General features: G+C 42.4%; 1 long non-coding RNA gene across 1 annotated transcript; it reads right to left on the bottom strand.

Moving 5' to 3' along the window:
• Window positions 1–2,443: 2,443 nt before the first annotated feature.
• LOC136290162 (uncharacterized) lies at window positions 2,444–5,360 on the bottom strand. Its single transcript, XR_010721013.1, has 3 exons — window positions 5,218–5,360; window positions 4,923–5,042; window positions 2,444–3,983 (listed from the first exon to the last, which is right to left on the bottom strand). It is a non-coding gene; the product is annotated as an uncharacterized lncRNA (long non-coding RNA).
• Window positions 5,361–12,481: the final 7,121 nt, after the last annotated feature.

The following is a 12,481-nucleotide window of genomic DNA, read 5'->3' as shown; positions in this document are numbered from 1 at the left end:
AACCTTCCGAGAGGTTAAGTCACTGTGATAGGTAATCTGTGCATTCATGAATTACAGTCTTCAGCTTCATCTGCAGCTCACCTTACAGTGCTGACTGCTAGAATGTAGCTGATATGCCCTTCAAATGTAAAGAGTGGTTTTTTGGAAGTCTAAATTACACACATGTACTCAAGACTACCTTGAAATCTACCATGTCCTGTATTTACGTGGAATAGCACTTGTGACTTAAAATAGGCAGCAGTCCTCAGATTCATTTTCCATTTCATAAAACAGGACTTTTGAAGTGCTATCCAGTGAAGGCCCCATCTTTTGTGAATATGTGAACTGAAAATCATTAATTTCTTTATGTCCCAAATATTCTTAGTTACTCAACACTTACCACAGCCAGAGCAAAGCACTTGCACACTTCTGAGGGACCTGCTTGGAGGGCTTACTTCTCTCTTTAGAGACACTGAAGGAGGTCTCTTGGGACAATAAAATTTGGCCTTGTAAAGTTTCCATTTGACAATGACTCTGGTGGCAACACAGGGTGGCCACTGAACTGCAACACCATCCGGTTTATGTAACGTTCATGCTTCTCATGGACAGAAATAATTCAAAGTGCTGAATTTAGAAAGGGCTGTTGGAGGAAACTGTCTGTCTATCTTTTCTTTTTACTTAAAGAAAATAGCCCATTAAATTATCTGCTTTGTATGAGTTACAAGTCAGATAATTCAAAAAGAAACTACCTGTGAGTGTTTGCCACGGGCAGAGGCTATAGGATCAAAAGCTGGGGAAGAGAAAACTTGGGGTTGCAATGAAGAGAAAGACAAATTATGGGAAAAGGTGTAGTTGGGACAACTCTGGGAGAATGACCAGATGTGTAAAACTGGAGAAATAGGAGGAACTGAATTTATACGGGATAGAGGTCTGTTGCCTCTTACTGTGTACCAGGATCTTGGAAGAACCCATCTATTATGAGCCTGTGAACCTGGTGTCCTTCTGTGAGACCTGACATTAGGCCTCTTACCTTAAAGAGTAGGAGAACCACTTACCCTCTGATCACCTCAGTCCCTATGTCCCACACTCTGCCTTGAGCACGCTGAGGAGGGCATTAGACACCACAAACCAACCTTCAGCTTTTGTCAGCCACTTTTTGTTTTGTCAGTAAAGAATAATACTGGCAGGCTCCAGCTTCCTGCTTCCTTTGCAGGTGCTCAGCACAGAAGCAGCTAGCTGCGGGAGCAGAGGGCTGCTGCTGAGATATGGGGGCTGTTCTGGGCTCTCCTGAGCTGGGCCTGTGATACTCCATTACCCACCCTGTAAAAATACCCATCTGAGGATACCTGTTTGGCTTTGACTAAGTCATTCAACTGGATACCAAAGATTACTTTACAAAACAGTTCAAGAAAGTAGTATAGAGAATGAATGTTCAAAAATAGCTATTTTCCCATGACACTGCAACGTTTTGGATGAGATGACAAATCCAATACTAAAGATGTGTTTTCACAAGGGTATTTATTTCACATTAAGCTCAGCAACCGCTCATAAAAGAAGCCCCAGCAAACTAAAAATGCAAACCAATTAGAGTGTACTGACTGCCAAGGCAGTGTTTGTTCTTTGGTTTGTTTTGAAGGTACTTTCAGTTCGCTGCTTATTGATGTAGTACAGCAAAGATAAACCTTAATGCACAGCAGCCCTTCTTTCGTGTTTCACAACAGGACCAAGTAGTCCTTTGCCTTCAGACCTTATCCAGCTGTGGAGAAAACTGGGCATTTTTACCTGCACATCACTGGCTTCAGCAGCAACAGAATATGACAGTGGTACTCCAGCACTGTGTCAGCCAGCAAGGGTCAGACTTCTGTGACTTTGGAGAAGAAAGGAAGGTTCCAAATGGACTTGTGAAGTATCCCATGAAGGGGTACCTGAACCAAGAGGCATCTGGGTTAGCCCATTTTATTAACCAGTGACGTAAAAGGAAATTGTAGAATATCTGAAACAGCAGGTTTCATGAGTAGCAAAACCAAAAAGAAATTAGTTACCTGCAGATTTGAATCTCCTAGCTGGACCCTCTGATGATTTGATGACACTAGCCATGTTTTACACTATGGCAATAAGATATTAATGATGTATTTACTCCTCTATGCAGTAACCACCACCTGAAGTGGGTTCAGCCTTTCATTCAAGAGGGATGCTTATGAAAGGTCCCCCTCCATCTCCTCTGCATACTTCTGTGAAACCTGTAGGGACCTAACATCTCTAAGTTGACATGAAAAAAATTTTATATTGATTACTGACAAGGTACTCGTGCATGCACAGAGTTACAAAGTGTCATTGCCATAGGAAGCGGGGCAAACTCCAGATGTCCAGCAGTACTTCTACTGTTCCGACGAGCTGGGTGGCATTTCATCAGAGAGCAGCCCACAGTGAGCCTCTCTCAGCTGCTGACAAAGCCAGGCCCTCAGAGCTGAGGACAGCTTCTTGTGCACAGGGCTGACAAGAGAGAGGTCCAAGATCAGACTGCATCAGCAGCCACCCTATATACCCTGAGAGTGTTTTTACTGTGCCACTTGCTAGATTTAAGGTTATAGAATCTTACAGTGAAACAATTTTATGGATCAATCTAGAAGCAAAGCATTATTTAAAGCAGTTTGATTCACTTTTTTCATTAGGTTGTTGAGATGGCACTTATGACAGATGACTCAGAATTACGCCACAGAGATAGAGCATTTAATTGCCTAACAAGGCAATTCTACAAGGGAATCCTACAGGGGTTATTATAACTGGGGAATGAACTTTGTACCTATCTGCAGGATACACTGAAGGTACACCTGTAACACTGCCAGGCAGCATTTCCTTCTCATCTGCTTTGCTACACCAAGATATACCCTTTCATGCCAGCAGCATTCTGTGAGGGAATCAATCTGCCTGTGTCACACTGAGTTTCCATTTGCCTTCTTGAGCACATACATCTGTGCTTTTTAACACTAGATACAGTCTGCAAGTGGAAACCACAGGACAATTGTTAACCTACTTCCTGCAGCCATTCAAAGCATGACATTTCTTCCACGGCCTTCCCAAGCATTCCCCTTCCAGCATCCTCTGACAGCTCTTCTTCCCTTTCCTGCTGAAATGATGGGAACTGTTTCTGCTGATGGTCAGCTCTTCTTGATCAATGGTCCACAACAAAAAATCAACCACCTGCCCCCACTGGCCGTATGCCACAGGATCACACAGAGAGGACTCCTGACCATATGACAGCATACTTGTGGAAAACCAAGTGGGGAAACAAATTTTGTTTCCAGTCTAGGGAAGACAAAAACTTCTCTTAACTGAAGGGGGTAGGACACTGCATCTTTTAGTGACCCAAATAAGAAGTTCACGTTATTCTGCCTGCTTTTCACAGTAATGCAACATGAACCGTTCCTGCTGCCAGGCACAATTTTGTCATTCTTTGCAATTCTGAACAAGAAGGAGAGAAGAATCAAAGGAGGAAGTGATTGAACAACAAACATATAATAAGTAGTTGAAGTCCAGAGGTGGGCCATGAAGTTGATAAGGAGACTGGGGCTACTCTCCCATGGGGACAGGCTAAGACAGTTAGGGCTGTTCAACCTGGAGAAGGTTGCATGGAGACCTCATAGCAACCTTCCAATAACTGAAGGGGACCTACAGGGAAGCCAGAGAAGGACTCTATCAGGAATTGAATAATGGGTTCTCACAGAAAGAGGGGAAATTGAGGTTAGAAATATATGAAAGAAATTCTTTACTGTGAGGGTGCTGAGACGCTGGAACAGATTGTCCAGAGTAGTTGTGGATGCCCCATCCCTGGCAGTGTTCAAGGCCATGCTGGATAGATCACTGAGCAAGCTGGTCTAGTGAGAGGCATCCCCATCCACAGCAGAGGAGCTGGTACTAGATGATCCTTAAGATCCCCTCCAACTCAAGCCACTCTATGATTCCAAAGGGTAGACAGCAAGTGTTTTCAAGGTTGTATTCAGGATCTTGCAAGGTAGGAAAGAGAAAGAAAGATGAGGGGTTATCCATGTTACAACTGAAGAAAATCTCACATAAACAAAAAGACGTGGAAAAACGAGAGAGTATCACTGCTTCATTTTCTAAAATGAAGAAGTATTTTTCATGTGTATAATTGAAAAAAGTTCTATAATAACATAACTTTCAGCCAAAGAAGTTCTCCTCTCATATTCAGCAATTTTCATGAAATATCTAAAGTATTTTAAAAAGGCTCTCTGAGGTTTTCATAAAATATAGATGCCAGTGTATAATGAAAATAATTAAGATCCCAGTGAAATATGTTCTAAGTTGGGCATACTCCAAGACAACACATGCCCAGTTTTCATGAAATTATATACTGCATTTCATGAATTGTGCAGACCCCATATTTTACAATATTCATTATGTTTCATAGCAATATTCATGACATTTAATAGCAATGTGCATACAATATTAAAGCATTTAAAAAACCCCATCCAAGCCAGAAGCTTAATAAATCACAGGAATAAAAATTGTTTTCCAACCAGCAAGAAAACAGACATCTTCCTCCATTTTTCTTATATTTTATTAAAGGAAGACTAGCAATGTTTTATAGTAGATTCACAAAATAGATCTTAAATTCTCACCAGATGTTCATGGGCTGGCCATTTAGAATTACAGAAAGCATGAAGACAGCACTGGTGCAGCTTCACTGAAATTTATTTTAAATTATTGATTATTAAAAATAACCCCTTTCCATCATGGCAGGGATCTGACAGCCTCAATCAGAGACAGCACAAAGTTCATCTGGAGAGAGCAACTTTCTAGTTGCTCACAATTTCTACCTCTGTGCCTTCAAGTGTATAATCCTAATACTAAAGTCTGTTAAATAGAAGTCTCCAACCTTACAACTTGCCTTTTGGTTTTCCAAATTCATACTTCATCCTTACCTTGCCGCTAATTAGACATTAGTTCATCAGCCATTCAGGACAAGGCTTTGTTGATCAGGGAAGTGGAGGATAAGGTGGGTCTTTCAGGGGGAAAGTTGTCCATTAGAGCAGTTAATGAAGCTGAGGGAAGAAGTAGGTGCTTTACAGCAGAGGGCATTAATGCTGACAAACATATCACTGCACTAAACAATCCTGCACTAAACTCTACTAAAACACAGACACAATGGAACAGCAAGGAGGAGAAAATAGAGTTCTTTAATTGCTTCCACCCTTTAGAAATCGTATCATGTCCTACCTGCACCAGCTGAACTTTCTTTACATCAGCAGAGGCCAGTCCCACCCCCAGCCAGCAAGTAACCAGCTCAGGCTCAAGTGCTGGCTGATGAGCAGAAGTAGCAGGTTCCTGGTGTGAGTGACTGGCTTATTGCAGAACTTAAGAGCCAGGTATTGGTGTGCTGCTTCCCCAGCTTTGCTGGCTTTTTATTGTATCTCTAGAGACATGATCTGCCCTGTTAGGAGGTTCTTCAGTTAGGACAGGTGTGAGGAACTCATCCCCCCTGCATCCAAAGAAATGATTTCTCCGTCTTTGTTTCTCCTTCTTAAAAGTTTTGTTGTACTCAGCTGTCAATGCCTGTGGATGGCAATACAGTACAAAACATACCAATTCATATGTGCAACTACTCATCAGTAAAAATACTCTACCTGTAATGTTAAAACGCTGGGACAGTACATCTTGCTACTGCAGGGATGGGCTGTATTTGCTGGGCAATGAGGAGAGACACTGGGATTCTTTCTGGAGTTTATTCTGTTACTTCTTAGGAAAAGTTTCTTCTAATGACAGTTTTGTAATAAGCTAGCTTAGAATTTGTCTCACTATGACTAAATAAATAGAGATAAAGCAGTGTTTTGGTTTAATTTTTGGTTCCTCCTTAGAGGAAAATACTTGTCAAGAGAGGCCTTAAAGTATTCTATTCTCAGCTCCTACTAGGCCAGTAAGTGGCCATCCCCAGCTTTTTCACATGCAAAGAGCATTCGGGCTACACAGTCTTCAGGATAACTCATGTAAGCACCTGAAGCAATTGAATCTCACACTGTTTTTTCTCCTGTCTGTGTATGCATGAGAGGTGTTACGCTGGCATTTGTGATTCATACTCCAACACTGACCACTTTGTCTATCAGTCACAGAACTGCTTCAATATATATGTATTTAATAGTAGTGTTAACTATTTCCAGAGATGACAAAGGTGAAGTACAATATACTGAAGTGACCTGCTTTTTTAGTGTGTGTAGTGGCTGAGAGAGGAAATTCACATGCTTACTACTTGGAGAAGGGTAGAACAAACTGACAATCACATGCAGGAAAAAGAGTTGGCATACAGTGCTGGTAATGCCTGGAAAACACAAAACACTGCTGACAGTAGGATGTTCCTGTGAAGCCGTTTGGTGCCAACTCATTAGAGAGCTTTGGCAAGGATATTTGGCATAAAATAGGTCTTATTTAGAATTAGGGATTCTGCTGCCTTGCTCTTGGCACAGAATGAACTTGTAAATTAAGCTGTCTTGTAATATAATGACATTGCCTGGTATTATGAATCATTTTAGAATTAGAGAAATTGATCTGAATAAGAAATTAAGGCATGCTAAGAAGTGGAGAAACACATACAGCTGACATTGAGGGCTGGTAGGCTTAGGCCTGTGAAGAATGCATTGCAGCTGCCCCAGCACTGCAGAGTTGCTTCTAAGCCCATGGTTAGCACCTGGGTTCTGGTTTGCAAAGGTTTCCACTTACTCCAGGGATTGCTTCAGCAATTATCCTTTCCTCAGATTCAATTTCTTTAAAAACTTTTCTTCTTTACTGGATGTCTCGGGTGAGTTAATATTAAAATTTTATACTTGCCAGGGGCTTACTTTTCAATTAGTGAAAGTTTGAGAAGTCTGAGTTAGGGTGGAAGAAGTTTTAAATACAGGGAGAAGGTGGCTGGGCATGTGATACCCCTCTAAATGCTTGATGAAGTAGAGGGCTCTGTTTTTGTTTTCCGTGTGCTGTACAGGGCAAAAACCCTACGGTGATGGATGTGCACTTTTGGAGCAACTCTCTAAGTATAAGTTTGGCACATTTCCTAAAGCAAATTCAGTATTAAAAAACCACCCCCAACCAAAACCATGAAAAAGTAGCCTAAAACAGTCTTTGAGGTTGCTGTCCCTCTTATAAGAAATTGCTACATTCTCAGTGTGATCAGCTCATTTCTCTCAACACTCTTCAAACTCACAAAATTACAAGTGGAGAGAACTTTCTTGGTATTTCCTGGCAAATATTTCTCTCTCAGATCAAAGACACTACCCAGTCCTCTGAAGTTAGGGGGCACTACAGCTATTTTCCTCCAGTCTGAGCATATAGGAATGTGACATGTTTTTCTGCATTTGTTGTGCTTCAGCATTCATGAGTATCTTTATGAAGGCAAGTTTTGAGTCACATGCTGTGTCACACTACAGGGAAGAATATAAATTATACAGCATGCTTAATCATGAGAGGAAATAGATTTGACTAACTGAATATGCAAATGCCAATTCAAAATAAAATGATGAGCTTTTCCTGATGTGCAAAATGTCACTGGTGAAAAACATTTTAATTATTAGTGCTGGATTTCAGAGTCCAGTTTAAGAGTTGGTTTATTTGGAAAAGTATAGCTGAGATGAAGCTTTTAAAGCATATTTTGACATTTAAAATGCAGCTTCCCATGCTTGCATTCATGCATAGTTTCCTGAGATGAAGGGAGGGAAGTAAGTACTCACTGCTAGTTCTCCTGTGAACACCATGAGGCTGTACAGGATGGGATTTTGTTGTTGTACACAAGGACAAGCTGCTTCTGGAATCTTACACCCCTCGCCCTACTAAATCAACAGCTGTTTGGCAAGGAGACAGGAATTTTCTTTTTTACCCAAAACTTGGTATTTACAGCTCATCCCCGATGGTGTGGGTGGTCACAGTTCACTTCCTGAGGCTGCTCAGTGAGAACAGCACCTCCCACCTGCTGTTACCGTAGTCTCTGGTGGAGCATCTTCTCCAGTCGTCACGGCAGAAGTGTTTCATTTCACACGGTGTGGTGTGCTGGCTCACCCATAAAGGTGATGTGCTGTACTCAGGAGCATCACACTCTCCTGAGTGGGGAAACCTAATCCCAAGTATCTTAAAATAATGTTGAATTTAGCTGGAGTGTTGGCAATCAAGGCCAGTTTCCAATGGCCTCAGTGAGTACTGGAACCTGTCATTGAGTTAAATAGGAAAGTCTCTTTCCCCTTCCAGCTCTTATGTAGTGCTTGTGTTTGGAGGTCTCGTCTAATCATACCCACAAGCCTGAGCTTTGTAAGGAGATTGTGTCCAGCTGGCTCTGGCTGAAGGCCAAGTGCCCACCAAAAGCCACTCTCAGAGTTCATCAACCTTGTCCTGCCTTGCTGGTGGCCTCAGAAACCCTTGCACACCTTGCCTTGTTGGAATGGTAGGTGTGGGCAGCACTGCACCTTCAAACTATGCACTGGTAGTAGGTGGGGGCTCTGGGGCAGGTGCCCCCTCCTCCTGCAGCAGGGGAAATGGCCAGCAGTGTTTCTCCAGAAGGCAGCTCTTCTCTAGCCCTGAAGGTGCAGCCTTGCTGTGCAATGCATGTGAGGCTGTACACAGTTCAGGTGAAGGAAGAGGATGTGGCTGTACACTAAGGAAACCCAAATGGAGGGCTGAAAGTGGAGTTGAATTTGTTTAGGTGTCAGTATAACATTTGGTGGAAAAGTGCTAGCTGGGTCCTACTACATATCCCACAAAATCAGGGGCATTTGAGGTATGTTAGGTCTCCTTTTGACTAGTCAGTAAATAAATCAGTGTTTATTAGACTGTGCAACCTGTAGGCAGAAGCAGTGACCTGGGTGTCCAGAGTTTTACAGATATAGGATGCTCCCATGAGAGCACTGGGATGCTTCACACAGCTGCCTGCAAGCTCAGTGGTTACTCTGCTGGTGCCATTCTCATTATGGTTTGTCTGAGTGGGGTTTGGGGTAAATCTGTGATAGCTTGAATAGCAGCTGTATCTAAGCCCTGCACTCACACTGGGGATTTCTGCTGTGGGAAATGCTACCACGTAAATAAATGAGAAGTGAAAGATGGATGCGCTGGAATGAAGTGTGAACTGACAGCTTTGTGAGTGGTTTTGACTCATTTTCTTTCTGTGGTCTAAAGCTGAATGCCTAATAAATTCTGAAGACATCAAAACTCTAACTAACCCAACTAAAACCATCCTAAGTTTACTAGAAATACAAGGAGCAGTAACTAACTAGAAGACAAGAGACAGTGAGAAGGGAATGCGTTCTCTCCTCATGTGCTGGTTTTGGGTATTTACTTCAGTTTTGACATTACAGATCAAACCAGCACACAGAAAAATTTTGGATATTTAGGGTCACACACTGACTGTCCTACAATCTAATTTGGGCACAGAGATGAAAATACTTTACTGATGGATCTTAAAGATCCTGGGGTCCCCAAACAGATACCTGCTAGTGCACCTCTACTGTGAAGTGACACATTGCAGATGCCAACTGGTGTCGCGGATGCTCCTACAAACTGGCAACCATCAAGCAGTGTGCTGGTCTTGGGGGCTGTTTCACACTTTGCTCACTGTGGAGACAGGAGGACAGCGGGCTTTCTAGGGGGAAGGAGGATGTAAAATGAGAGCAGCTGCATTGGAACTGGTCAGAGCCCCATCCAGCCCAGCACCATGTTTCTTAGAGCAACCAAAATGGGATGAACTTTAAGAATGGTTCAAATAATCCTGATCTTATCTTACTAGCTTTGTGTCTCAGAGCCCAGGGTACAGCTTTTCCCCAGGAATCTGTCCCAGGTCTCTCAAATCAATGCAAGCATCTGCACCACCCTCTGGCAAGACTCATATTTTAACTCTATTAAGGTTATTTAGTGAAGAGCTGGGTAAAAAAAATTGGAAAATGAACAACGGTAACAATTCTCCAGCTGCAACTTGATATCCAGCATCATGCAATGACCAACAAAACTTTTCTCCAGGGTGTACACAAGTGAGAGGTGTTAACTTTTCTCTGGCAACAGTTCATTGTGCAATTGTGAGTAGCAACATCCCAGCTGCCATCAATTTCTTTTGTTTCCTCAAGAGCCACAGGGCACCTGAGGCACAGCAATCAATTGCAGGAAAGTACTAGTGTTTCAGATGGCTGGGTTCTGGTATTTTTTACCCCTTTCACAGAAACTGTCTCTAAATAACACAATTTTGTAATATCCAATAGACATTTTGAAGCAAATGTACAGGAGCCCCACACTTACTAAGCTTAAGTCTAGCATGCCCAAATTGCTTGCCCCAAAGTGAAGATGCCTGAAAGACTCTCTACATCTATTACAAGTTTCTAACAGCTAATCCTGATGTTCACATACACATTTTTGTGCATCAAGAGCAGGCTGGTCCAAAAACTTTCTTCCTCTTGTCTGTGGGTGATACCAGTCTGTTCTGGTTTGTTCAGATAAGGGCAAGCTCCTGAACGCCCTTTCGTATTTGTAGCTGAGGTAGGCTGCAGGTCCATCATCTGAATCCTTCCTGGTACTTACCTTAGTTTTATACACTTTAATCTTTTTACACACCTATGCCAAACAAGCAGAAGTACAAAATACTTAACTTCCTAATTCAAGTAGTCTTGTGGTATGTCTGGATGCAAGACAAGCAGGATGTTTCTCCTTTATAGGGCTCTATTCCCAGCCCTGCTTTCCGTCCTTCTCCAGCTCACATACCTCATCCATGTATGGATGCACTGTACTCTGTCTCCATTCACCAAATCTCTCACCACGACATGCTCAATCTTTAAACAATTTAGTTTAGTGAGCAGTTTTTCATATTAGAATCCTGGTTCTAATTCAGGCTGGAAGGTACCATGTTTCCTCAACCAGGGAAGCATCTGGAGACTCACTTGAGAGTAAAAATGAAACACAGGCAGAGACCCATCTTAAGTAGTCTGAGCTACCTTCCTCACAAGCCAGTGCAGAAGATGGACCCTCCTCCAGTGCTGCAGCAGGTGTTTCATGCACAAACAACACTGTGGGAATGTGCCCAAGGGTAGGTAACATCCACTGTATCCCCTGGTACTATAAAAGCCCCACTGCTCAGCCAGCTGTAGCTGTGCAGCCTAACCTGTTTTCAGGCACTGTATTCCGCATATAATCATCGTAAGTTTTAGAAGCCATTTTCAGAATGTGCAATGGTGCCAGGACACAAGCCCAGAATGGAAACTTGCTGGTCCATCCTGTCCGTTTGTTAGGATGGGCCACAGAATACTTCTGGTGTGAGGTTACACAGGTTGCCTCCACAAGAAACTAAACGGATCAGTTCTGAAGCCTTTCTCTAGTTCTAGGTCCCAATTCCCATTCTTCTGGCTGCAGCACTGAACATGCCCCATCTGACAACATTACTTTTTTTCTTGGCTTTTTGTTTTCTTCATTCTTTTCTTCCTTTTCTTCAGTCCCTTTCTTTCCTCCTAAGAAGTATCCTTTTTTTCCTAAGAAAAGAAGTAAGCTTTGTCTAAGGATAAAAATCTTTCTACTCTTTTGCAAGGCAGAAGAAATCTTTATGGCTTTCAGCTATAAAAACCTAATTTGTCAGTTTTTTCCCCCCTCCCCATCTCTCTTAATGGATCTCTTATGCATTTATAATGTAGTCAGTACCACAGTATCTAGGGACCTTATAAAGAATTTATAGAGCAAACATTTTTTTTGCAAAAGGTTTCTACTACTCTTCTGGCTATTGCCAATCTCTGAATCTGCTCACTTTTATTTGCATAGGAAGCCAAGTTGCCTGTTTTATACTCTTGACACTGACTGTCTTTCAGTATCCTGGCTTTGCATTTGGGATAGTAAAACTAGATTCACTGGGATTTGTTTTAGCAGTTATTAACTACAGAACTGTCTGTAATAAGCAGAGCTGGCTGTGTTTGTTCATCAGCATCAGCACTGGCACTTCCTTAGCTCTGTGCAGAGCGGTATCTGAGGTAGGAGCCCAGAATGTTTCACTACACCTTGAAGTGACTATACAATTACCATGTAGAGAAAATATTTCACTGCTGGCAAGGAGTGATATTTAAACTTCCGTGTCACTAGCAGTAAGGTGCTGGATGCTGCAGGCACCTCTAGGAAATATCTTCCTCCTCAGTATCCTAAAGATTTTCACTGCTGCTTGCAGGGTGACCAACCCCTCACAAACACCTAAAGTGTGTGCATATGATTGTGTGAGGAAGCTAAACTCCTTCAAGGTCTGAGTCTGTAAAAGTGAGCTCTGTAATATTGAGGGCCTTCAGTGATTCAGCTTTCTGGTGTCAGTATAATCCAGCAGTAACAGTTTGATTTTGACTTCGCAGGGCCAACAGAGACCAGCTGAGGCACTGCTGGTGCAGCAGGTAACACTGATCAAGGCCTTGGTGCCTTTCTTACTCCTCCAAATCAATGGGTTAAAATTTTTGCTACACTTGTTTTCCAATAATAATGTATCTGTGTAACAACAGCTATG

Source organism: Chamaea fasciata, unplaced genomic scaffold, assembly GCF_029207755.1.
Source record: "Chamaea fasciata isolate MVZ Bird 193981 ecotype frontalis unplaced genomic scaffold, bChaFas1.0.hap1 SCAF_5, whole genome shotgun sequence".
NCBI classification, from domain to species: Eukaryota; Metazoa; Chordata; class Aves; order Passeriformes; family Sylviidae; genus Chamaea; species Chamaea fasciata.
This window is presented reverse-complemented; position numbering and strand designations above follow the sequence as displayed.